This window comes from Triticum urartu, chromosome 6A (genome assembly GCF_056163025.1).
Source record: "Triticum urartu cultivar PI428250 chromosome 6A, HENAU_Tu73, whole genome shotgun sequence".
In the NCBI taxonomy this organism is placed as follows: domain Eukaryota; kingdom Viridiplantae; phylum Streptophyta; class Magnoliopsida; order Poales; family Poaceae; genus Triticum; species Triticum urartu.
Genome location: NC_141878.1, coordinates 417,090,399 through 417,116,816, shown reverse-complemented (window position 1 = coordinate 417,116,816; position 26,418 = coordinate 417,090,399).

The following is a 26,418-nucleotide window of genomic DNA, read 5'->3' as shown; positions in this document are numbered from 1 at the left end:
AAACTTTAAGAAACGACAGATTAGGTTTCTAGCCAAACCACAGTTCATATGGTGTCATCTCAATGGATTTAGATGGTGCCCTATTTAACGTGAATGCAGTTGTCCCTAATGCATAACCCCAAAATGATAGTGGTAAATCGGTAAGAGACATCATAGATCACACCATATCTAATAAAGTACGGTTATGACGTTCGGACACACCATTACACTGTGGTGTTCCACGTGGCGTGAGTAGTGAAACTATTTCACATTGTTTTAACTGAATGCCAAACTCATAACTCAAATATTTTACTTCTGCGATCATATCGTAGAAACTTTTATTTTTGTTACGATGATTCTCCACCTCACTCTGAAATTCTTTGAACTTTTCAAATGTTTCAGACTCGTGTTTCATCAAGTAGATATACTCATATCTGCTCAAATCATCTGTGAAGATCAGAAAATAATGATACATGCCGCGAGCCTCAATATTCATCGGACCACATACATCAGTATGTATGATTTCCAACAAATCTGTTGCTTGCTCCATTGTTCCGGAGAGCGGAGTCTTAGTCATCTTGCCCATGAGGCAATGTTCGCAAGCATCAACTGATTCATAATCAAGTGATTCCAAAAGCCCATCAACATGGATTTTCTTCATGCGCTTTACACCAATATGACCTAAACGGCAGTGCCACAAATAAGTTGCACTATCGTTATTAACTTTGCATCTTTTGGCTTCAATATTATGAAAAATGTGTATCACAACGATCGAGATCCAACAAACCATTTTCATTGGGTGTATGACCATAGAAGGTTTTATTCATGTAAACAGAACAACAATTATTCTCTAACTTACATGAATAACCGTATTGCAATAAATATGATCCAATCATATTCATGCTCAACGCAAACACTAAATAACATTTATTTTAGGTTTAACACTAATCCCAAAAGTATAGGGAGTGTGCGATGATGATCATATCAATCTTGGAACCATTTCCAATACACATCGTCACTTCACCATTAACTAGTCTCTGTTCATTCTGGAACTCCCGTTTCAAGTTACTATTCTTAGCAACTAAACTAGTATCAAATACTAAGGGGTTTCTATAAACACTAGTAAAGTACACATCAATAACATGTATATCAAATATACTTATGTTCACTTTGCCATCCTTCTTATCTGCCAATTACTTGGGGTAGTTCCGCTTCCAGTGACCACTCCCTTTGCAGTAGAAGCACTTAGTCTCAGGCTTAGGTCCAGACTTGGGCTTCTTCACTTGAGCAGCAACTTGCTTGCCGTTCTTCTTGAAGTTCCCTTTCTTTCCCTTTCCCTTTTCTTGAAACTAGTGGTCTTATTAATCATCAACACTTGATGCTCTTTCTTGATTTCTACCTTCACCGATTTCATCATCATGAAAAGCTCAGGAATCATTTACGTCATCCCTTGCATACTATAGTTCATCACGAAGTTTTACTAACTTGGTGATGGTGACTAGAGAATTCTGTCAATCACTATTTTATCTGGAAGATTAACTCCCACTTGATTCAAGCGATTGTAGTACCAAGACAATCTGAGCACATGGTCACTGCTTGAGCTATTCTCCTCCATCTTTTAGCTATAGAACTTGTTGGAGACTTCATATCTCTCAACTCGGGTATTTGCTTCAAATATTAACTTCAACTCCTGGAACATCTCATATGGTCCATGACGTTCAAAACGTCTTTGAAATACCGATTCTAAGCATGGTGCACTAAACTATCAAGTAGTTATCATACCGAGCTTGCTAACTGTTCATAACGTTTGCATCTGCTCCTGCAATTAGTCTGTCACCTAGCGGTGCATCAAGGACATAATTCTTCTGTGCAGCAATGAGGATAATCCTTAGATCACGGATCCAATCCGCATCATTGCTACAAAAAATTTTCAACTTAGTTTTCTCTAGGAACATATAAAAAACAGAGGAGCTAAACGCGAGCTATTGATTGTAGCGACCAGACCTCAAACAGTCTGATCTCTGTGCTCCGGTGTCATCCCTTGATCAGTAATGCTGACACCACACAGTACTCGGAGGATTTATAGCAGAGTAGCAATCATACACTTATTACATCGAGTGTCTCAAAAGAGAACTTATTACAATAAATATGGCTTAAGGCCATCTAATAACGATAACAGCGGAAGGCTTGGAAGATAAGTGAGTCCATCAACTCCAATGGCATCACTGAGTATAGAACCACGACCTAAAAACTCCTTAATCGTCGTCTGAAAAGTCTGCAACATTAACGTTGCAGCCCGAAAATGGGTCAGCAGATGGAATATGCTGGCAATGTAACACATAGAGAGTAATGGAATGAAACAGCTATACTATATGCATATTTGGCTGGTGGAAAGCTCTATGGTTACAGTTTTGCGTAAAGCCAATTTTTCCCTACTTCAAAGGAATAGATTTAATTACTATCATGGTGGTTGTTAAACATTGAGAATGGTTGACAGCATTCTCAATCCCAATTAAGCATCATCATTAAACATAACCCAACAAAATTAATTTTAGAGTAACATGTTGAGATTCACATGATAATCCAGGTACTAGATACTCAAGATGTCCATAATCGGGGACACGGCTAACCATGATTAGTTTATTACACTCTGCAGAGGTTTGCGCACTTTTCCCCACAAGACTCGACCGCCTCCGTTTGGTTTCTCGCACTACATGGTGTTTGAGAAGACGGATGACCGAGACATAGTCTTTCAGAAGCGCTAGCACCTTACGATCGGGTAGGCTGTACCACCTACATCCCCTACATCTTCTAGTCTACCACGGTAAGAGTTCGCATTACTTAGTCAACTAGGCTAGAGCCCATAATAGCTTGTGGCTGCACACAGAAGTTTCTAGTATGAATAGTCTCATGATCCCTTTGAGCCTGGGTGGCGGTCCAAAAGAAAACAGGCAAGTCCTGGAATACCCAGGTGCCTCAATCCACCCAGATGTGTGTTTAAGTTGCCACCTTAGATAAACCATTAATTAACAATCTCACATCTGTCATGGATATCACTCACCCAATCCATGTCTACTAGCATAGCATGGCATAATAAACAAACGTAGAAGTAACTCCCAAAGGTTTGATAATAACAGGTAATAGGTACTACCTCATCTACTTCCCATGCCATAATTTAATTAGATCCTAATCATGCAATGTGTGGGGATTGATCTAATGCAATAAAACTGGGTAGTAGAAAAGGTATGATCAAAGTGTTACTTGCCTTGCTGATGATCCGCGAAACCTAACGATTCGAAGTAACAGGCGGCGCACTCCGGGTACTCTATCGCAGACAAACAAACAAGCATACAATAAGTACTCATCTAATGCACAGGTAAAACTCAAATAAGAGATCTAACTAGAAGGTTCAACTTAAGAACTCCAGTTGGCAAAAAGAATCAAATCGAACGAAGCAACGAAAAACAAACGGTGAAAGAAAACAACTTTGTTCTAGTAATCTGGATCTAGGGCAAATTTTACAGTAGCAGAATCTTGTTTAAGTTGATTAAACGGATAGAGGGTTTCGAGACGAATCCCTAGGCGCTTGAATCGGCTGATTCTGATAAACGAGCGAAAAGTTAAACTAAAACGAAAATCGGATCAGGAATCGCGATCAGAAAAATCATGGATTTAATACGAGAAAAAGAAAAACGACGAACGCCGAACTTTTTTTTTTCCTTTTTTTTTCTTTTTTTCGGCACGGAAAACGAGGCGCGATGAACCTCGGCGGCGAGATCTGGCGACGGCGGCGGTGGACGTCGGCGGCGGTGGACGTCGCCGGCGGCTTAGGGTGCTTTAGGGTTTCCCCCGGGGCCGGGCCTCGGCTTATAAAGGCCTCCCGGTCGGTGTCCAGGTCGGACACGGCCCGTTAAGTCGGTTCGTTTTTTTTAATTATTCCGCTCGGAAGAAAAATAAAAAGAAATACTAAACGGACTCCAAAAATTCCAAAATAAATTTTCACGGGCTTCTAAAATCAAGCCGCACAAGGTGAACATTTATTTGGGACCTAAATGCAATTTTGAAAAACGCACTTTTTCCTAAATTCAAATAAATCACCGAAAAACTCAGAAATAAAATCTTATTTGATTTTATTATTAAATCCTCAATATTTCTTTATTTTGGGAAAGCCATTTTATTCCCTCTCTCATATTTTTGTAATAGAAATAATTGATGATAAAATAAATAAAATCAAATGATCCTATTCTCAAAATTTGTGAAAACTCAAATATGAAAATAACGAAATCCCCAACTCTCTCCGTGGGTCATTGAGTTGCGTAGAATTTGTAGGATCAACCAAATTGCAAAATAAAATATGATATGCAATGATGATCTAATGTATAACATTCCAAATTGAAAAATTTGGGATGTTACAAACCTACCCCCCTTAAGATGAATCTCGCCCTCGAGATTCGGGTTGGCTAGAAAATAGGTGAGGGTGGTCTTTGAGCAAATCTTCCTCTTGTTCCCAGGTGGCTTCATCCTCTGTGTGGTGACTCCATTGAACTTTGCAAAACTTGATAACCTTGCTGCGGGTAACTCGGTTGGCAAACTCGAGAATCTTAATTGGTTTCTTCTCGTAGGTCAAATCGTTATCCAAGTGAATAGTTTCCAAAGGCACTGTGTCTCTCAACGGTATATCAGCCATCTCCGCGTGACATTTCTTTAACTGAGAAACATGGAACACATCATGTACTCCTAACAATCCTTTGGGCAATTCCAACTTGTAGGCCACTTCTCCCATATGCTCCAAAACTCGATATGGTCCTACAAATCGTGGCGCTAACTTCCCTTTAACTCCAAAACGCTTTGTTCCCCGAAGTGGAGATACTCGAAGATAAGCTCCATCTCCAACTTCGTAAACTGTCTCCTTGAGTTTAGAATCCACATAACTCTTCTGTCTGGACTGGGCTACCTTGAGCCTATCGCGAATCAACTTCACCTTCTATTCAGATTCTTTAATCAAGTCAGGTCCAAACAACTGGCGGTCTCCAACTTCGTCCCATGACCGCGGTGTCCTGCACCTCCTTCCGTACAAAGCTTCGAAAGGGGCCATCTTCAAACTGGTTTGGTAACTGCATATGGCAAATTATCGTCCCAACTAGATCCATAATCTAGCGCACAAGCTCTCAGCATATCCTCCAAAATCTGATTGACTCTCTCGGTCTGTCCATCTGTCTATGGATGAAAAGCTGTACTGAATTCTAGCCTGGTACCCAAAGTTTCGTGCAACTGCTTCCAGAACTTTGAGGTAAACTGGGTTCCTCTATCTGATACGATACTCCTTGGAACTCCATGCAGACATACGATCCTGGTCATGTATATCTTTGCCAACTTAGCACTGGTGTAAGTGGTCTTTACTGGGATGAAATGAGCTACTTTCGTCAATCGATCGACTACAACCCAAATCGAGTCATAGCCTAAACGAGTCCTGGGCAATCCCGTGATAAAATCCATGCCTAGCTTATCCCACTTCCATTCGGGTATCGGCAATGGTTGTAACAATCCTGCTGGCTTCTGATGCTCTGCCTTTACTCTCTGACATACATCACAAACTGCTACATACTCCGCAATATCCTTCTTCATTCCGGTCCACCAGAAAATATCCTTCAAATCCAAATACATCTTGGTATTTCCTGGGTGAATTGAATACGGTGAGTCATGTGCCTCTTGCAGTATCAACTTCCTGATCTCCGGGTCATTGGGCACGTAAACGCGGTCTTCAAACCATAGGGTGTCGTGCTCATCCTCACGAAATCCTTTAGCTTTCCCTTTTCTCAGTTTCTCCTTTATAGCGGCAATCTCTTTGTCAGCTTTCTGAGCTTCTCTGATTCTATCCATCAAAGCTGACTGAATCTCCAATACTGCTACATAGCCTCTCGGAACTATTTCCAAACATAGTTCACGAAGATTTTCTGCTAACTCCATGGGTATTTCTCTCGTCATTAATGTATTGACATGGCTCTTACGGCTTAATGCGTCAGCTACTACATTAGCCTTTCCGGGATGATAATGCAATTTCATATCATAATTCTTGATAAGCTCCAACCATCTCCTTTGTCTGAGATTCAACTCCTTCTGTGTGAAAATGTACTTCAAACTCTTATGATCCGTGTACACCTCACAATGATTTCCAATCAGAAAATGTCTCCATGTTTTCAATGCATGCACTACGGCTACTAACTCCAAATCATGCGTGGCATAATTCAACTCATGAGGCTTCAGTTGTCTTGAGGCATATGAAACAACTCTCCCTTCCTGCATAAGCACTGCTCCAAGTCCTCGACGTGAAGCGTCGCAATACACCTCATAATCCTTGGTCTGGTCTGGCAAGATCAATACTAGTGAGGTAACTAAGCGTTTCTTCAACTCCTGGAAACTACCCTCACATTCCTCTGTCAATATGAACTTGGTATCCTTCTTCAACAACTCAGTCATAGGCTTCACAATCTTTGAGAAATTCTCAATAAATCTTCGGTAGTATCCTGCGAGTCCAAGAAAACTCCGGATCTCTCCAACTGTTGTTGGGGCTTCCCACTTGGTCACAGTTTCAACTTTAGCGGGATCTACTGCTATACCTTCTCCAGATATAACGTGTTCAAGGAATCCTACTTCCTTCAACCAAAACTAACATTTGCTGAACTTGGCATATAATTGGTGTTCTCTAAGCTTTCCAAGTACCAAACGCAAATGCTCCTTATGTTCCTCTTCATTCTTCGAATAAACCAGGATATCATCAATGAACACTACGACAAACTTATCCAAAAACTCCATAAACACTTTGTTCATCATGTTCATAAAATAGGCAGGTGCGTTAGTCAGACCAAATGACATAACGGTATACTCATACAGCCCATACCTGGTGGTAAAAGCTGTCTTCGGAATATCCTGTTCTCGAATCTTCAACTGGTGGTATCCTGATCACAGATCGATCTTGGAAAATACCTTAGCTCCTTGCAATCGATCAAACAGATCGTTGATCATTGGTAGTGGGTACTTGTTCTTGATCGTTACTTCATTCAATCCTCGATAATCAACAACCATCCTTAACAATCCATCCTTCTTCTCCACTAGAAGTACTGGCGATCCCCAAGGCGAAGAACTTGGGCGAATATATCCTTTATCCAGTAACTCCTTAATCTACTTCTTAATTTCCACCAAATCCTTTGCTGGCATCCTATATGGTCTCTTTGATATTGGCCCTGTGCGTTGCAATAGCTCAATCAAAAACTCAATATCTCTATCCGGTGGCATGCCTGGCAACTCCTCTGGAAATAAATCAGGGAAATCCCTTACCACTGGTGCTTCCTCCTGCACAACTCCTGTTAGGCAATTTACTTGAGTCCTCTTTGGCACATGCCGGGATACATACTTGATCCTTCTCCCTTCTGGGGTGGTAAGCAAAATTGACTTACTAGCACATTCTATATTCCCTTCATACTTTGATAACCAATCCATGCCTAATATCACATCCAATCCTTGAGATTCCAATACTATCAGGTCTGAGGGAAAAACATAGTTACCAATCCTTAATGGTAACCAATCACACCATAGACTAGCCACATACTCTGCTCTGGGCGAGGTTACTAACATGGGTGACCTAAGGGCTTGGGTTGGTAGGTTATACTTATCCACAAATCCCCTTGAGATGTATGAATGCGATGCACCAGTACCAAAAAGAACGAGTGCAGTAAATGACTTAACCAAAAACTTACCTATTACTGCATCGGGCTGAGCTTCAGCCTCCTCCACGCTAACGTGGTTCACATGTCCCCTGTTAAAAGGGTTCGGCTTCTTCCCAGAACTTCCATTGCTATTTCCATTTTGCAATTCAGGACATTCATTTTCATAATGTCCTGTCTTCGAACACTTAAAGCAAGTGACTTGGCTTAAGTCCTTCTTGGCTGGGGTTGATGGGTTGGTGCGGTTCTGGCCGTTGCTTCCTCCATTGCCATTACCATTCTTGGTGCCATTTTGATTGTGCGAGCTACCTCCTCCATGGGTATGCTGAAAATGTCCTCCCGGTCTAGGGGTAAAACGTGGCTTCTGCTGAGCTCCTGAATTGTACTTTCCTTGTCCATACTTCCTCTTGCGGTTCTCAATCTGTTGTTGCTTCCCTTCAATCATAAGAGCACGATCTACCAACTCCTGGTAGTTGTTGAAGGTTGCTACCATCAACTGCATGCTCAACTCATCATTCAGTCCTTCCAGAAACTTCTCCTGCTTAGCTGCATCCGTAGTGACGTCATCTGGGGCATAACGTGCTAGCTTACTAAATTCCTCCACATACTGGCCAACTGTCCTTCCTCCTTGGCGCAAGTTGCAAAACTCACGCTTATTCATGGCCATAGCTCCTGCTGAAACGTGTGTAGTACGAAAAGCCTGCTGAAACTGGTCCCATGTGACAGTGTCTACAGGGAAAGTGGCTGTGAAATTCTCCCACCATGATGCTGCGGGTCCTTCTAACTGATGTGCGGCAAACTTCACCTTCTCCGCATCTGTGCATCCTACTGTGGTCAACTCCCTAGCTGTCTTGCGGAGCCAATCATCCGCTACTATCGGCTCGGTGCTACTGGAAAACACCGACGGATTCAGCCTAAGAAAACGGGCTAAGTGGTCAACAGGTGGTGGTGGTGGTGGTGGTGGGTTGTTGTTGTTGTTCCCCTAATTCTGATTCTGGACTAGCAACTGCATCAATGTGTTTTGCTGCTGGATCAACTGGGTGAGCTCCGGTGGAAAGGCAAATCCGGGGTCATGTCTCGGAGGCATCTGAGGGTTTAGAAAAGATGAGATATAAGAATAGAGGGGGTCTAAAGAGAAAACACTACCCATATGCACATGAGGCAAAACAAACAATTCACTTCAATCAATCAAACAAGGGCATACAATCGATCTAACTATCGCAAAAGTGCTCGGACTACTATATTTACATGGTGGACTACTACTACTAATGAGGTGGTATACTAGAAATATTCTACGGTCGTTGACTCCATGATATCTGCTCCGGCTTCATCAACATAGTCATCATCGCTACTATCTGCTTCCGACTCGGTGCCGTCGATGATGATGTAGTCTTCCGGGCTAATTTCCTTGGGTTCTTCGTCTTCATCTACTGGCGTAGGGCCTCCCATAAATATTCTAATCTTCTTGATCAGGTCATCATTCTTCTCCACCAATACTTCAATTTCTTCTTCATAATCTTCACGTGTAGCCTTGAGTTCTTCCTCCAATTCCTTGATTCTAGTCTTAGCCTTCTTCAGATCTATCATGTCGGCACACATCTGGTTCTCCTGTCGTCGAATGTGCTAGTTTAATTCCTGGATAAAAGCTGCAATTGATCTATCCTTCCTGGTGCTGATCATCTCCCAGTGTTCATCTCGGCGCCCGCAAATCTGGTAGATATTATCCTTGAGATCCTTGCGGTAGACTTATCCAATGCGTCCCATGGCGATGTGAGCTGCCATGCTCTTTCCTAGACTCCAAGTTGGTGCATCAAAAGAAAACTCTATGGGCTCAGTGACTGGCATGAACGTCCTTCCTGGAACTTGAACTTGAATCATCCAGCGCTCTTCTTTAGGTAAAGTGGCGTTGTAGGTTCCTGTGATACTTGGTACTCCTATGTTCAGGTATCTAGTGACTTTCTTCAAGTGTCGTCCAAAGGGTGTATCTTCATCCGGTTGTGTGAACTTGTTCCTTGCATCTGCCATCCTAAAGAGTAGAAAATATGAGAAGTCAGGAGAGAAGAGAGTGAATAGTGATCTAGGTCTTGTGCTTAGTGGTCGTGTCCTTCAGTCAGCATGTTCTCTGATACCATCTCTGTAGCGACCAGACCTCAAACAGTCTGATCTCTGTGCTCCGGTGTCATCCCTGGATCAGTAATGCTGACACCACACAGTACTCGGAGGATTTATAGCAGAGTAGCAATCACACACTTATTACATTGAGTGTCTCAAAAGAGAACTTATTACAATAAATATGGCTTAAGGCCATCTAATAACGATAACAGCGGAAGGCTTGGAAGATAAGTGAGTCCATCAACTCCAATGGCATCACTGAGTATAGAACCACAACCTAAAAACTCCTTAATCGTCGTCTGAAAAGTCTGCAACATTAACGTTGCAGCCCGAAAACGGGTCAGCACATGGAATATGCTGGCAATGTAACACATAGAGAGTAATGGAATGAAACAGCTATACTATATGCATATTTGGCTGGTGGAAAGCTCTATGGTTACAGTTTTGCGTAAAGCCAATTTTTCCCTACTTCAAAGGAATAGATTTAATTACTATCATGGTGGTTGTTAAACATTGAGAATGGTTGACAACATTCTCAATCCCAATTAAGCATCATCATTAAACATAACCCAACAAAATTAATTTTAGAGTAACATGTTGAGATTCACATGATAATCTAGGTACTAGATACTCAAGATGTCCATAACCGGGGACACGGCTAACCGTGATTAGTTTATTACACTCTGCAGAGGTTTGCGCACTTTTCCCCACAAGACTCGATCGCCTCCGTTTGGTTTCTCGCACTACATGGTGTTTGAGAAGACGGATGACCGAGACATAGTCTTTCAGAAGCGCTAGCACCTTACGATCGGGTAGACCGTACCACCTACATCCCCTACATCTGCTAGTCTACCACTGTAAGAGTTCGCACGACTTAGTCAACTAGGCTAGAGCCCATAATAGCTTGTGGCTGCACACAGAAGTTTCTAGTATGAATAGTCTCATGATCCCTTTGAGCCTGGGTGGCGGTCCAAAAGAAAACAGGCAAGTCCTGGAATACCCAGGTGCCTCAATCCACCCAGATGTGTGTTTAAGTTGCCACCTTAGATAAACCATTAATTAACAATCTCACATCTGTCATGGATATCACTCACCCAATCCACGTCTACTAGCATAGCATGGCATAATAAGCAAACGTAGAAGTAACTCCCAAAGGTTTGATAATAACAGGTAATAGGTACTACCTCATCTACTTCCCATCCCACAATTTAATTAGATCCTAATCATGCAATGTGTGAGGATTGATCTAATGCAATAAAACTGGGTAGTAGAAAAGGTATGATCAAAGTGTTACTTGCCTTGATGATGATCCGCGAAACCTAACGATTCGAAGTAACAGGCGGCGCACTCCGGGTCCTCTATCGCAGACAAACAAACAAGCATACAATAAGTACTCATCTAATGCACAGGTAAAACTCAAATAAGAGATCTAACCAGAAGGTTCAACTTAAGAACTCCGGTTGGCAAAAAGAATCAAATCGAACGAAGCAACGAAAAACAAACGGCGAAAGAAAACAACTTTGTTCTAGTAATCTGGATCTAGGGCAAATTTTATAGTAGCAAAATCTTGTTTAAGTTTATTAAACAGATAGAGGGTTTCGAGACGAATCCCTAGGCGCTTGAATCGCCTGATTCCGATAAACGAGTGAAAAGTTAAACTAAAACGAAAATCGGATTAGGAATCGCGATCAGAAAAATCGCGGATTTAATCCGAGAAAAAGAAAAACGACGAACGCCGACCTTTTTTCTTTTTTTTGGCACGGAAATCGAGGCGCGACGAACCTCGGCGGCGAGATCCGACGACGGCGGCGGCGGACGTCGGCGGCGGCTACTTAGGGCGGCGGTGGCTTAGGGCGCTTTAGGGTTTCCCCCAGGGCCGGGCCTCGACTTATAAAGGCCTCGCGGTCGGTGTCTAGGTCGGACACGGCCCGTTAAGTTGGTTCATTTTTTTTAATTATTCCGCTTGGAATAAAAATAAAAATAAATACTAAACGGACTCCAAAAATTCTGAAATAAATTTTACGGGCTTCTAAAATCAAGCCGCACATGGTGAACATTTATTTGGGACCTAAATGCAATTTTGAAAAACGCACTTTTTTCCTAAATTCAAATAAAACACCGGAAAACTCCAAAATAAAATATTATTTGATTTTATTATTAAATCCTCAATATTTCTTTATTTTGGGAAAGTCATTTTATTCCCTCTCTCATATTTTTGTAATAGAAATAATTGATGATAAAATAAATAAAATCAAATGATCCTATTCTCAAAATTTGAGAAAAACTCAAATATGAAAATAACGAAATCCCGAACTCTCTCCGTGGGTCATTGAGTTGCGTAGAATTTCTAGGACCAACCAAATTGCAAAATAAAATATGATATGCAGTGATGATCTAATGTATAACATTCCAAATTGAAAATTTGGGATGTTACATTGATCTACAACATAGATATGCTAATACTACCAGGACTAAGTTCATGATAAATTAAAGTTCAATTAATCATATTACTTAAGAACTCCCACTTAGATAGACATCCCTCTAATCATCTAAGTGATCACGTGATCCATATCAACTAAACCATAACCGATCATCACGTGAAATGGAGTAGTTTTCAATGGTGAACATCATTATGTTGATCATATCTACTATATGATTCACGCTCGACCTTTCGGTCTCCAGTGTTCCAAGGCCATATCTGCATATGCTAGGCTCGTCAAGTTTAACCCGAGTATTTCTGTGTGTGCAAAACTGGCTTGCACCCGTTGTAGATGGACGTAGAGCTTATCACACCCGATCATCACGTGGTGTCTGGGCACGACGAACTTTGGCAACGGTGCATACTCCAGGAGAACACTTTTATCTTGAAATTTAGTGAGAGATCATCTTATAATGCTACCGTCATAACTAAGCAAAGTAAGATGTATAAAAGATAAACATCACATGCAATCAAAATATGTGACATCATCATCTTGTGCCTTTGATCTCTATCTCCAAAGCATCGTCATGATCTCCATCGTCACCGGCATGACACCATGATCTCCATCATCTTGATCTATATCAATGTGTCTTCACATGGTCGTCTCGCCAACTATTGCTCTTGCAACTATTGCTATCGCATAGTGATAAAGTAAAGCAATTATTTGGCTCTTGCATCTTATGCAATAAAGAGACAACCATAAGGCTTCTGCCAGTTGCCGATAACTTCAAAAAAACATGATCATCTTATACAAAAACTTATATATCATCACGTCTTGACCATATCACATCACAACATGCCCTGCAAAAACAAGTTAGACGTCCTCTACTTTGTTGTTGCAAGTTTTACGTGGCTGCTACGGGCTTTAGCAAGAACCGTTCTTACCTACGCATCAAAACCACAAAGATAGTTTGTCAAGTTGGTGCTGTTTTAACCTTCGCAAGGACCGGGCGTAGCCACACTCGGTTCAACTAAAGTTGGAGAAACTAACACCCGCTAGCCACCTGTGTGCAAAGCACGTCGGTAGAACCAGTCTCGCGTAAGCGTACGCGTAATGTCGGTCCGGGCCGCTTCTTCCAACAATACCGCCGAACCAAAGTATGACATGCTGGTAAGCAGTATGAATTATATCGCCCACAACTCACTTGTGTTCTACTCGTGCATATAACATCAATGCATAAAACCTGGCTCGGATGCCACTGTTGGGGAACGTAGTAATTTCAAAAAAATTCCTACGCACACGCAAGATCATGGTGATGCATAGCAACGAGAGGGGAGAGTGTTGTCCACGTACCCTCGTAGACCGAAAGCGAAAGCGTTAGCACAACGCGGTTGATGCAGTCGTATGTCTTCACGATCCGACCGATCAAGTACCGAACGCACGACACCTCCGAGTTCTGCACACGTTCAACTCGATGACGTCCCTCGAACTCCGATCCAGCCGAGTGTTGAGGGAGAGTTTCATCAGCACGACGGCGTGGTGACGATGATGATGTTCTACCGACGCAGGGCTTCGCCTAAGCACCACTACGATATGGCCGAGGTGGATTATGGTGGAGGGGGGCACCGCACACGGCTAAGAGATCAAGAGATCAATTGTTGTGTCTTTGGGGTGCCCCCTGCCCTCATATATAAAGGAGTGGAGGAGGGGGAGGGCCGGCCCTCTCTATGGCGCGCCCTAGGGGAGTCCTACTCCCACCGGGAGTAGGACTCCCCCTTTCCTAGTAGAACTAGGAGCCCTTCCAAGTAGTAGGAGTAGGAGGGAAGGAAAGGGAAGGGAAAAGGAGAAGGAAGGAAGGGTGCGCCCCCTCCCTAGTCCAATTCGGACCAGCCCATGGGGAGGGGTGCGGCCACCCTTTGAGGCCTTTCTCTCCTTTCCTGTATGGCCCATTAAGGCCCAACACGAATTCCCGTAACTCCCCGGTACACCCAAAAATACCCGAATCACTCGGAACCTTTCCGATGTCCGAATATAGTCGTCCAATATATCGATCTTTACGCCTCGACCATTTCAAGACTCCTCGTCATGTCCCCGATCTCATCCGGGACTCCGAACTACTTCGTTACATCAAAACACATAAACTCATAATATAACCGTCATCGAACTTTAAGCGTGCGGACCCTATGGGTTCGAGAACTATGTCGACATGACCGAGACACGTCTCTGGTCAATAACCAATAGCGGAACCTGGATGCTCATATTGGCTCCTACATATTCTACGAAGATCTTTATCGGTCAAACCGCATAACAATATACGTTGTTCCCTTTGTCATCGGTATGTTACTTGCCCGAGATTCGATCGTCGGTATCTCAATACCTAGTTCAATCTCGTTACCGGCAAGTCTCTTAACTCGTTCCGTAACACATCATCCCGCAACTAACTCATTAGTTGCAATGCTTGCAAGGCTTATAGTGATGTGCATTACCGAGTGGGCCCAGAGATACCTCTCCGACAATCGGAGTGACAAATCCTAATCTTGAAATACGCCAACCCAACAAGTACCTTCGGAGACACCTGTAGAGCACCTTTATAATCACCCAGTTACATTGTGACGTTTGGTAGCACACAAAGTGTTCCTCCGGTAAACGGGAGTTTCATAATCTCATAGTCATAGGAACATGTATAAGTCATGAAGAAAGCAATAGCAACAAACTAAACGATCAAGTGCTATGCTAACGGAATGGGTCAAGTCAATCACATCATTCTCCTAATGATGTGATCCCATTAATCAAATGACAACTCATGTCTATGGCTAGGAAACTTAACCATCTTTGATTCAACGAGCTAGTCAAGTAGAGGCATACTAGTGACATACTGTTTGTCTATGTATTAACACATGTATTATGTTTCCGGTTAATACAATTCTAGCATGAATAATAAACATTTATCATGATATAAGGAAACAAATAATAACTTTATTATTTCCTCTAGGGCATATTTCCTTCAAGTAGTTCATCACAGAAATCAGTTCTACTGATCTCTACACCAATTAATGTGGAAGCTAATGATGATGATCATGAAACTTCAGATCAAGTTACTACCAAACCTCGTAGGACAACCAGAGTGTGGTACGCACCAGAGTGGTACGACAATCCTTTCTGGAAGTCATGTTACTAGACCATGACGAACCAACGAACAATGTGGAAGCGATGATTGATACGTCTTGAGCTTGCGTTGGTTTTCCCCGAGGAGGAAGGGATGATGCAGCAGAGTAGCGTAAGTATTTCCCTCATTTTTTGAGAACCAAGGTATCAATCCAGTAGGAGACCACGCTCAAGTCCCTCGTACCTGCACAAAGAGATAGCTATTCGCAACCAACGCGATTAGGGGTTGTCAATCCCTTCACGGTCACTTACGAGAGTGAGATCTGATAGATATAATATTTTTGGTATTTTTGGTATAAAGATGCAAAGTAAAAAGTAAAGGCAAAGTAAAAAACCAAAGCAAGATTAAAGTGATGGAGATTGATATGATGAGAATAGACCCGGGGGCCATAGGTTTCACTAGTGGCTTCTCTCAAGAGCATAAGTATTCTACGGTGGGTGAACAAATTACTGTTGAGCAATTGACAGAATTGAGGATAGTTATGAGAATATCTAGGCATGATCATGTATATAGGCATCACGTCCGTGACAAGTAGATCAAAATGATTCTGCATCTACTACTATTACTCCACTCATCGACCGCTATCTAGTATGCATCTAGAGTATTAAGTTAAAAATAGAGTAACGCCTTAAGCAAGATGACATGATGTAGAGAGATAAATTCATGCAATATGAAATAAACCCCATTTTATTATCCTCGATGGCAACGATGCAATACGTGCCTTGCTTCCCCTTCTGTCACTGGGAAAGTACACCGCAAGATCGAACCCAAAGCTAAGCACTTCTCCCATGGTAAGAACTACCAATCTAGTTGGCCAAACCAAACGGATAATTCGAAGAGACTTGCAAAGATAACCAATCATACATAAAAGAATTCAGAGAAGATTCAAATATTATTCATAGATAGACTTGATCATAAACCCACAATTCATCGGTCTCAACAACCACACCGCAAAAAGAAGATTACATCGAATAGATCTCCACAAGAGAGGGGAGAACTTTGTATTGAGATTCAAAGAGAGAGAATAAGCCATCTAGCTACTAACTATGGACCCGAAGGTCTGAGGTAAACTACTCACACTTCATCGAAGAGGCTATGATGATGTAGAAGCCCTCCGTGATGACGACCCTCTTTCGGCGGAGCTCCGGAACAGGCCCCAAGATGGGATCTCGTGGATACAGAAAGTTGCGGAGGTGGAATTAGGTTTTTGGCTCCTGTTCTGATCGTTTGGGGGTACATGTGTATATATAGGAGGAAGGAGTACGCCGGAGGAGCACCGAGGGGCCCACGAGGTAGGGGGCGCGCCCTAGGGGGGCACCCCCCACCATCGTGACCGCCTCGTTTGTTCCTTGGAGCAGGGTCCAAGTCTCCTGGATCACGTTCGGTGAGAAAATCACGTTCCCGAAGATTTTATTCCGTTTGGACTCCATTTGATATTCCCTTTCTTCGAAACACTGAAATAGGCAAAAAACAGCAATTCTGGGCCGGGCCTCCGGTTAATAGGTTAGTCCCAAAAATAATATAGAAGTGGAAAATAAAGCCCAATATAGTCCAAAACAGTAGATAATATAGCATGGAGCAATCAAAAATTATAGATACGTTGGAGACGTATCAGGCATCCCCAAGCTTAATTCCTGCTCGTCCTCGAGTAGGTAAATGATAAAAAGAGAATTTTTGATGTGGAGTGCTACTTGGCATAATTTCAATGCAAATCTTCTTAATTGTGGTATGAATATTCAGATTCGAAAGATTCAAGACAAAAGTTCATATTGACATAAAATAATAATACTTCAAGCATACTAACAAAGCAATTATGTCTTCTCAAAATAACATGGCCAAAGAAAGTTATCCCTGCAAAATCATATAGTCTGGCTATGCTCCATCTTCACCACACAAAGTATTTAAATCATGCACAACCCCGATGACAAGCCAAGCAATTGTTTCATACTCTAACTTTTTCAAAACTTTTTCAATCTTCACGCAATACATGAGCATGAGCCATGGATATAGCACTATAGGTAGAATAGAATGATGGTTGTGGAGAAGACAAAAAGGAGAAGATGGTCTCACATCAACTAGGCGTATCAACGGCTATGGAGATGCCCATCAATAGAAATCAATGTGAGTGAGTAGGGATTGCCATGCAACGGATGCACTAGAGCTATAAGTATATGAAAGCTCAAAAAGAAACTAAGTGGGTGTGCATCCAACCTGCTTGCTCATGAAGACCTAGGGCAATTTGAGGGAGCCCATCAATGGAATATACAAGCCAAGTTCTATAATGTAAAATTCCCACTAGTATATGAAAGTGATAACATGTGAGACTCTCTACTATGAAGATCAGGGTGCTACTTTGAAGCACAAGTGTGGTAAAAGGATAGTAACATTGTCCCTTCTCTCTTTTTCTCTCATTTTTATTTTTTTATGTGGGCCTTTTATTTTTTTAATTTTATGGCCTCTTTTTATTTGGGCTTCTTTGGCCTCTTTTTTTTATTTTTCGTCCGGAGTCTCATCCCGACTTATGGGGGAATCATAGTCTCCATCATTCTTTCCTCACTTGGGACAATGCTCTAATAATGATGATCATCACACTTTTATTTTTCTTATAACTCAACAATTACAACTTGATACTTAGAACAAAATATGACTCTACGTGAACGCATCCGTCGGTGTACCGGGATATGCAATATGACAATGATGGAGTGTGTCATGATGAACTAGATGGTGGAAAGTTGCTTGGCAATATATCTCGGAATGGCTATGGAAATGCCATGATAGGTTGGTATGGTGGCTGTTTTGAGGAAGGTATATGGTGGGTGTATGATACCGGTGAAAGGTGTGCGGTATTAGAGAGGCTAGCAATGGTGGAAGGATGAGAAAAAGTGCATATAATCCATGGACTCAACATTAGTCATAAAGAACTCATATACTTATTGCAAAAATCTAGAAGATATCAAAGCAAAGTATTACGCGCACGCTCGTAGGGGGATAGATTGGTAGGAAAAGACCATCGCTCGTCTCCGACCGCCACTCATAAGGAAGACAATCAATAAATAAATCATGCTCCGACTTCATCACATAACGGTTCACCATACGTGCATGCTATGGGAATCACAAAATTTAACACAAGTATTCTTTAAATTCACAACTAATCAACTAGCATGACTTTAATATTATCACCTCCATATCTCAAAACAATTATAATGTTTCAATCTTTTCTTAGTATTCAACACTCAAAAGAAAGTTTCACAAATCTTGAATACCAAGCATATTATTATTAAGCAAATTACCATGCTATTAAGAGACTCTCAAAATAATTTAAGTGAAGCATGAGAGATCAATAGTTTCTTTAAAACAAATCTACCACCATGCTCTAAAAGATCTAAGTGAAGCACATAGAGCAAAATTATTACACTCAAAAGATATAAGTGAAGCACATAGAGCAAAACTACTTAGTTCAAAAGATATAAGTGAAGCACATAGAGCAAAACTACTTAGCTCAAAAGATATAAGTGAAGCACATAGAGTATTTTATCAAATTTTAATTCATGTATGGCTCTCTCAAAAGGTGTGTACATCAAGGATGATTGTGTCATACTAAGACACAAAGACACAAATAATACAAGACGCTCCAAGCAAAACACATATCATGTTGGTGAATAAAAATATAGCTCCAAGTAAATTACCGATGGAAGTGGACGAAAGAGGGGATGCCTTCCGGGGCATCCCCAAGCTTTGACTTTTTTGGTGTCCTTGGATTATCTTGGGGGTGCCATGGGCATCCCCAAGCTTAGGCTCTTGCCACTCCTTGTTCCATGATCCATCAAAAGAATTCACCCAAAACTTGAAAACTTCACAACACAAAACTCAAAATAGAAAACTCGTGAGCTCCGTTAGCGAAAGAAAATAAAAGACCATTTCAAGGTACTGTAATGAACTCATTCTTTATTTATATTGGTGTTAAACCTACTGTATTCCAACTTCTCTATGGATTATAAACTATTTTACTAACCATAGATTCATCAAAATAAGCAAACAACACACGAAAAACAGAATCTGTTAAAGACAGAACAGTCTGTAGTAATCTGTAGCTAGCGGAAGATCTGGAACCCCAAAAATTCTAAAATAAATTGCTGGACGTGAGTAATTTATCTATTAATCATCCGCAAAAAGAATTAACTAAATAGCACCCTTCAAATAAAAATGACAGCAGTTCTCGTGAGCGCTAAAGTTTCTATTTTTTACAGCAAGTTCAACAAGGCTTTCCCCAAGTCTTCCCAACGGTTTTACTTGGCACAAACACTAATTAAACACAAAAAACACAACCAAAACAGAGGCTAAATAATTTATTTATTACTAAGCAGGAGCAAAAAGCAAGGAATAAAAATAAAATTGGGTTGCCTCCCAACAAGCGCTATCGTTTAACGCCCCTAGCTAGGCATAAAAGCGAGGATAGATCTAGGTATTGCCATCTTTGGTAGGCAATCCATAAGTGGCTCTCATGATAGTTTCATATGGAAATTTTATTTTTTTTCTTGGAAAGTGTTCCATGCCCTTTTTTAATGGAAATTGAAATCTAATATTCCCTTCCTTCATATCAATAATCGCACCAACCGTTCTAAGGAAAGGTCTACCAAGAATAATAGGGCAAGAAGGATTGCAATCTATATCAAAAACAATGAAATCTATGGGCACATAATTCCTATTTGCAACAATAAGAACATCATTAATCCGTCCCATAGATTTCTTAATAGTGGAATCCGCAAGATGCAAGTTTAGAGAGCAATCATCAAAATTACGGAAATCTAGTAAATCACACAAAGTTTTGGGAATAGTGGAGACACTAGCACCCAAATCACACAAAGCATAAAACTCATTATCTTTAATTTTAATTTTAATAGTTGGTTCCCACTCATCATATAGTTTTCTAGGGATATAAACTTTCAACTCAAGTTTTTCTTCATAAGATTGCATCAAGGCATCAACAATATGTTCAGTAAAGGCTTTATTTTGACTATAAGCATGTGGAGAATTTAGCACGGATTGCAACAAGGAAATACAATCAATTAAAGAGCAAATTTCATAATTAAATTCTTTGAAATCCAATATAGCGGGTTTAGCAACATCTAGATTTTTATTTCTTTCAATCCCACTTTCATCAATTTCATCATTAAGATCTAAATACTCCGAATTTTTAGAACGCCTTCTAGGTAAAGGAAGATCATATTCAGTTTCATCAAGATTCATATTGCAAAACAAAGATTTAATAGGAGACACATCAATAACTTTTAGATCTTCATCTTGATTTTCATAGGCATTCGGTTTAGCGGCCATCTTATTGACTAAGGTGGCTTGCATATCCGAAATTTCAGCACTCATCTTTTCTAGACGAGCAATTTGGGATCTTATACCATCAAATTCTTTAGACATATCATCAAGCTCTTTATTCATATAACTCATAAAACGTTTTTGTTCCTTAAGCTCATTTCTAAAGAAATTATTATGCTCAAATTGCAAAACTATAAACTTCCTAACGTTGGTTTCGATCTCCTCTAACTTGAGGTGGAGATCACCAAATCTCGGTTGAGCCATCGCGACAAACAAGCAAACTAACACACGAGCAAACAAAAAGGCAAGCGGGCAAAAAGAGGCAAATAGAGAGGGAGGATAGAGAGAGAGGGCGAATAAAACGGCAAGGGTGAAGTGGGGGAGAGGAAAACGAGAGGCAAATGGCAAATATTGTAATGCGAGAGATAGGGATTGTGATGGGTACTTGGTATGTTGACTTTTTGTGTAGACTCCCCGGCAACGGCGCCAGAAATCCTTCTTGCTACGTCTTGAGCTTGCGTTGGTTTTCCCTGAAGAGGAAGGGATGATGCAACAGAGTAGCGTAAGTATTTCCCTCAGTTTTTGAGAACCAAGGTATCAATCTAGTAGGAGGCCACGCTCAAGTCCCTCGTACCTGCACAAAGCGATAGCTAGTCGCAACCAACGCGATTAGGGGTTGTCAATCCCTTCACGGTCACTTACGAGAGTGAGATCTGATAGATATAATATTTTTGGTATTTTTGGTATAAAGATGCAAAGTAAAAAGTAAAGGCAAAGTAAAAAACCAAAGCAAGATTAAAGTGATGGAGATTGATATGATGAGAATAGACCCGGGGGCCATAGGTTTCACTAGTGGCTTCTCTCAAGAGCATAAGTATTCTACGGTGGGTGAACAAATTACTGTTGAGCAATTGACAGAATTGAGGATAGTTATGAGAATATCTAGGCATGATCATGTATATAGGCATCACGTCCGTGACAAGTAGATCAAAATGATTCTGCATCTACTACTATTACTCCACTCATCGACCGCTATCTAGTATGCATCTAGAGTATTAAGTTAAAAATAGAGTAACGCCTTAAGCAAGATGACATGATGTAGAGAGATAAATTCATGCAATATGAAATAAACCCCATTTTATTATCCTCGATGGCAACGATGCAATACGTGCCTTGCTTCCCCTTCTGTCACTGGGAAAGTACACCGCAAGATCGAACCCAAAGCTAAGCACTTCTCCCATGGTAAGAACTACCAATCTAGTTGGCCAAACCAAACGGATAATTCGAAGAGACTTGCAAAGATAACCAATCATACATAAAAGAATTCAGAGAAGATTCAAATATTATTCATAGATAGACTTGATCATAAACCCACAATTCATCAGTCTCAACAAACACACCGCAAAAAGAAGATTACATCGAATAGATCTCCACAAGAGAGGGGGAGAACTTTGTATTGAGATTCAAAGAGAGAGAAGAAGCCATCTAGCTACTAACTATGGAGCCAAAGGTCTGAGGTAAACTACTCACACTTCATCGGAGAGGCTATGATGATGTAGAAGCCCTCCGTGATGACGGCCTTCTTCCAGCGGAGCTCCGGAACAGGCCCCAAGATGGGATCTCGTGGATACAGAAAGTTGCGGCGGTGGAATTAGGTTTTTGGCTCCTGTTCTGATCATTTGGAGGTACGTGTGTATATATAGGAGGAAGGAGTACGCCGGAGGAGCACCGAGGGGCCCATGAGGCAGGGGCGCGCCCTAGGTGGGGGGCGCCCCCCACCATCGTGACCGCCTCTTTTGTTCCTTGGAGCAGGGTCCAAGTCTCCTGGATCACGTTCGGTGAGAAAATCACGTTCCGTAAGATTTTGTTCCGTTTGGACTCCGTCTGATATTCCGTTTCTCCGAAACATTGAAATAGGCAAAAAATAGCAATTCTGGGCTGGGCCTCCGGTTAATAGGTTAGTCCCAAAAATAATATAAAAGTGGAAAATAAAGCCCAATATAGTCCAAAATAGTAGATAATATAGCATGGAGCAATTTAAAATTATAGATACGTTGGAGACGTATCAATGATGAGCCCATATTCCGCAAAATGGCTTAAGGCCATGAAATCTGAGATGGGATACATGTATGAGAACAAAGTATGGACTTTGATTGACTTGCCCGATGATCGGTGAGTCATTAAGAATAAATGGATCTTCAAGAGGAAGACGGACGCTGATAGTAGTGTTACTATCTACAAAGCTCGAATTGTCGCGAAATGTTTTTGACAAGTTCAAGGAGTTGACTACGATGAGATTTTCTCACTCATTTCGATGCTTAAAAGTCTGTCCGAATCATGTTAACAGTTGCGGCATTTTATGAAATCTGGCAAATGGATGTCAAAACTATATTCCTTAATGGATTTCTTAAAGAAGAGTTGTATATGATGCAACCAGAAGGTTTTGTCAATCCTAAAGGTGCTAACAAAGTGAGCAAGCTCCAGCGATCCATCTATGGACTGGTGCAAGCATCTCGGAGTTGGAATATATGCTTTGATAAAGTGATCAAAGCATATGGTTTTATTCAGACTTGCGGTAAAGCCTGTATTTACAAGAAAGTGAGTGGGAGCACTACAACATTTCTGATAAGTATATGTGAATGACATATTGATGATCGGAAATAATGTAGAATTTTCTGGAAAGCACAAAGAAGTGTTTGAAAAGAGTTTTTCAAAGAAAGACCTCGATGAAGCTGCTTACTATTGAGCATCAAGATCTATAGAGATAGATCAAGACACTTGATATATTTTCAATGAGTACATACCTTGACAGGATTTTGAAGTAGTTCAAAATGGGATAGTCAAAGAAGGAGTTCTTGCCTGTGTTGCAAGGTGTGAAGTTGAGTAAAGACTCAAAACCCGACTACGGGAGAAAATAGAAAGAGAATGAAAAGACATTCCCTATGCCTCAGTCATAGGTTCTATAAAGTATGTCATGCTATGTAGCAGACCTATTGTATACCCTGCCTTGAGTTTGGCAAAGGAGTACGGTAGTGATCTAGGAGTAGATCACTAGACAACGGTCAAAATTATCCTTAGAGGACTAAGGAAATATTTCTCGGTTATGGAGGTGATAAAAGAGTTCGTTGTAAAGAGTTACGTCGATACAAGCTTTTGACACCGATCTAGATGGCTCTAAGTCTCGATCTAGATACATATTGGAAGTGGGAGCAATTAGCTAGAGTAGCTCTGTGCAAAGCATTGTAGACATAGAAAATTAGCAAAATACATACGGCTCTGAATGTGGGAGACCCGTTGACTAAATTTCTCACAAGAAATACATGATCACTCTTTGGGTGTAAATCACGTAGTGATGTGAACTAGATTATTGCCTCTAGTAAACCATTTGGGTGTTAGTCACATGGAGATGTGAACTAATCACATAAAGATGTGAACTATTGATGTTAAATTACATGACGATGTGAACTAGATTATTGACTCTAGTGCAATTGGGAGACTGAAGGAAATATGCCCTAGAGACAATAATAAAGTTGATATTTATATTTCCTTATATCATGATATGTGTTTATTATTCATGCTAGGATTGTATTAACCGGAAACTTAGTACATGTGTGAATACATAGACAAACAGAGTGTCACTAGTATGCCTCTACTTGACTGGCTCGTTGATCAAAGATGGTTATGTTTCCTAGCCATAGACATGAGTTGTCATTTGATTAACGGGATTACATCATTAGAAGAATGATGTGATTGACTTGACCCATTCCGTTAGCTTAGCATATGATCGTTTAGTTTGCTGCTATTGCTTTCTTCATGACTTATACATTGTTCCTATGACTATGAGATTATGCAACTCCCGTTTATCAGAGAAACACTTTGTGTGCTACCAAACGTCACAACGTAACTGGGTAATTATAAAGGTGCTCTTCAGGTGTCTCCGAAGGTACTTGTTGAGTTGGTGTATTTCGATATTAGGATTTGTCACTCCGATTATCGGAGAGGTATCTCTGGGCCCACTCGGTAATGCACATCACTATAAGCCTTGCAAGCATTGTAACTAATGAGTTAGTTGCCGGATGATGTATTACAGAACGAGTAAAGAGACTTGTCGGTAACGAGATTGAACTAGGTATTGAGATACCGACGATCGAATCTCGGGTAAGTAACATACCGATGACAAAGGGAACAACATATATTGTTATGCGGTTCGACCGATAAAAATCTTCGTAGAATATGTAGGAGCCAATATGGGCGTCCAGGTTCCGCTATTGTTTATTAACCAGAGAAGTGTTTCGGTCATGTCTACATAGTTCTCGAACCCGTAGGGTCCGCACGCTTAACGTTCGTTGACGATATAGCTGCCTGATATTGCTGCCTGATGCGTACGCATGATTGGGACGCGTAGGTACTTAATCTAGCATGAATTAACAACTGATCCGCTATCGGGGCGAGTGCGGAGAACACGTCTAGCCTTCCTCCTTGAGTCGATGACTTGATCGATGCTGCTTTGAGCAGGTCTTCGTTGCGGCAGGGCGGTGTCATTTTCAACTATGGAGATCTTGATAGCTAGATTCTCTGGTTTATTATCCTCATCCATTTATCTCATTAGAAAAATCGTCATTTAAGGTGGTGCAAACTGACACTGTCTCTACTAAGTTGACCACGTCAAGTGAAGCTCGTTTTATATTTGAAGAAGGCAATGAAGGTTTTGAGCACCATTTCTCGGAGAAGGAAAAAGTATATATATATATATATATATATATATGTGTAACATCCGGTATGGCCATTGAATCAACCTGGTATTGTATTCAACTTTCTCTAATTTTCTAACCATGAAGCGTTAACGTATCTGCTGGAGCTTCTACTTAGCTAACGTCACCCACATTTACCGTAAGAGTGACCATGACAAAGCTGGTGTGATACCAGTTCATCCACAGCCGGGCTACCAATGTGATTACTGATTCATCTTGTACGTTGCGTACCAGTTCACACGTTTGCGTGGTAATTACTACAAGTAACAAACATTGAAAGCGTCACAAGAGTACAAGATAGATGATGCAAAAGTTTAATTGCGTTACATACAATGTTCTTTTAATCAATCAAAGAACGCCGCAAAAGCTAGGTCTCTCCTTTTATTCTTCAGGTGAAGCCGGGTCTCTCCTTGTTGAATCGATTAGTATTCAGTAAAAAATGTACTGTAAAAGATTTTGAAAGAATGATTGCTGATGACACCTTGACGTCGTGTCGACGGCAAGCAACGCGCGCCGATTCGCTACGACTTAGCAAAGACCGAATCAGCTCGTAAGATCCACTTGATTAAATCATGCATCCTCGCTCGTCTAAAATCGCCCACTTAAAATGATCACATAAGTCCCAAAGGCCTAAAGGTGGTTTGGACTTGACTGAACTGAAACCCATTCAGAGAGATTGGGAGGTGGTTGATAACTAATCAGACATCTCCAGCGCACTTTGCTTCGTCATACTACTACTAATCAGGTACTCACGGACCACACGGCCGGTTCGTCTCAAGGAGAGCGAAAGGAAGAAAGTAAAATGTTGCCATCACCTTTCCGCTTTCTTTTACGGGCGGCATCGTTTTTCTTATCCAAAAATTCGCTTGGTCAGGCACTCTGGGTAATGTAAAAGTTGCGGCTTCATTGAAATGAAATGGCCGACTATGTCACTGATTTCC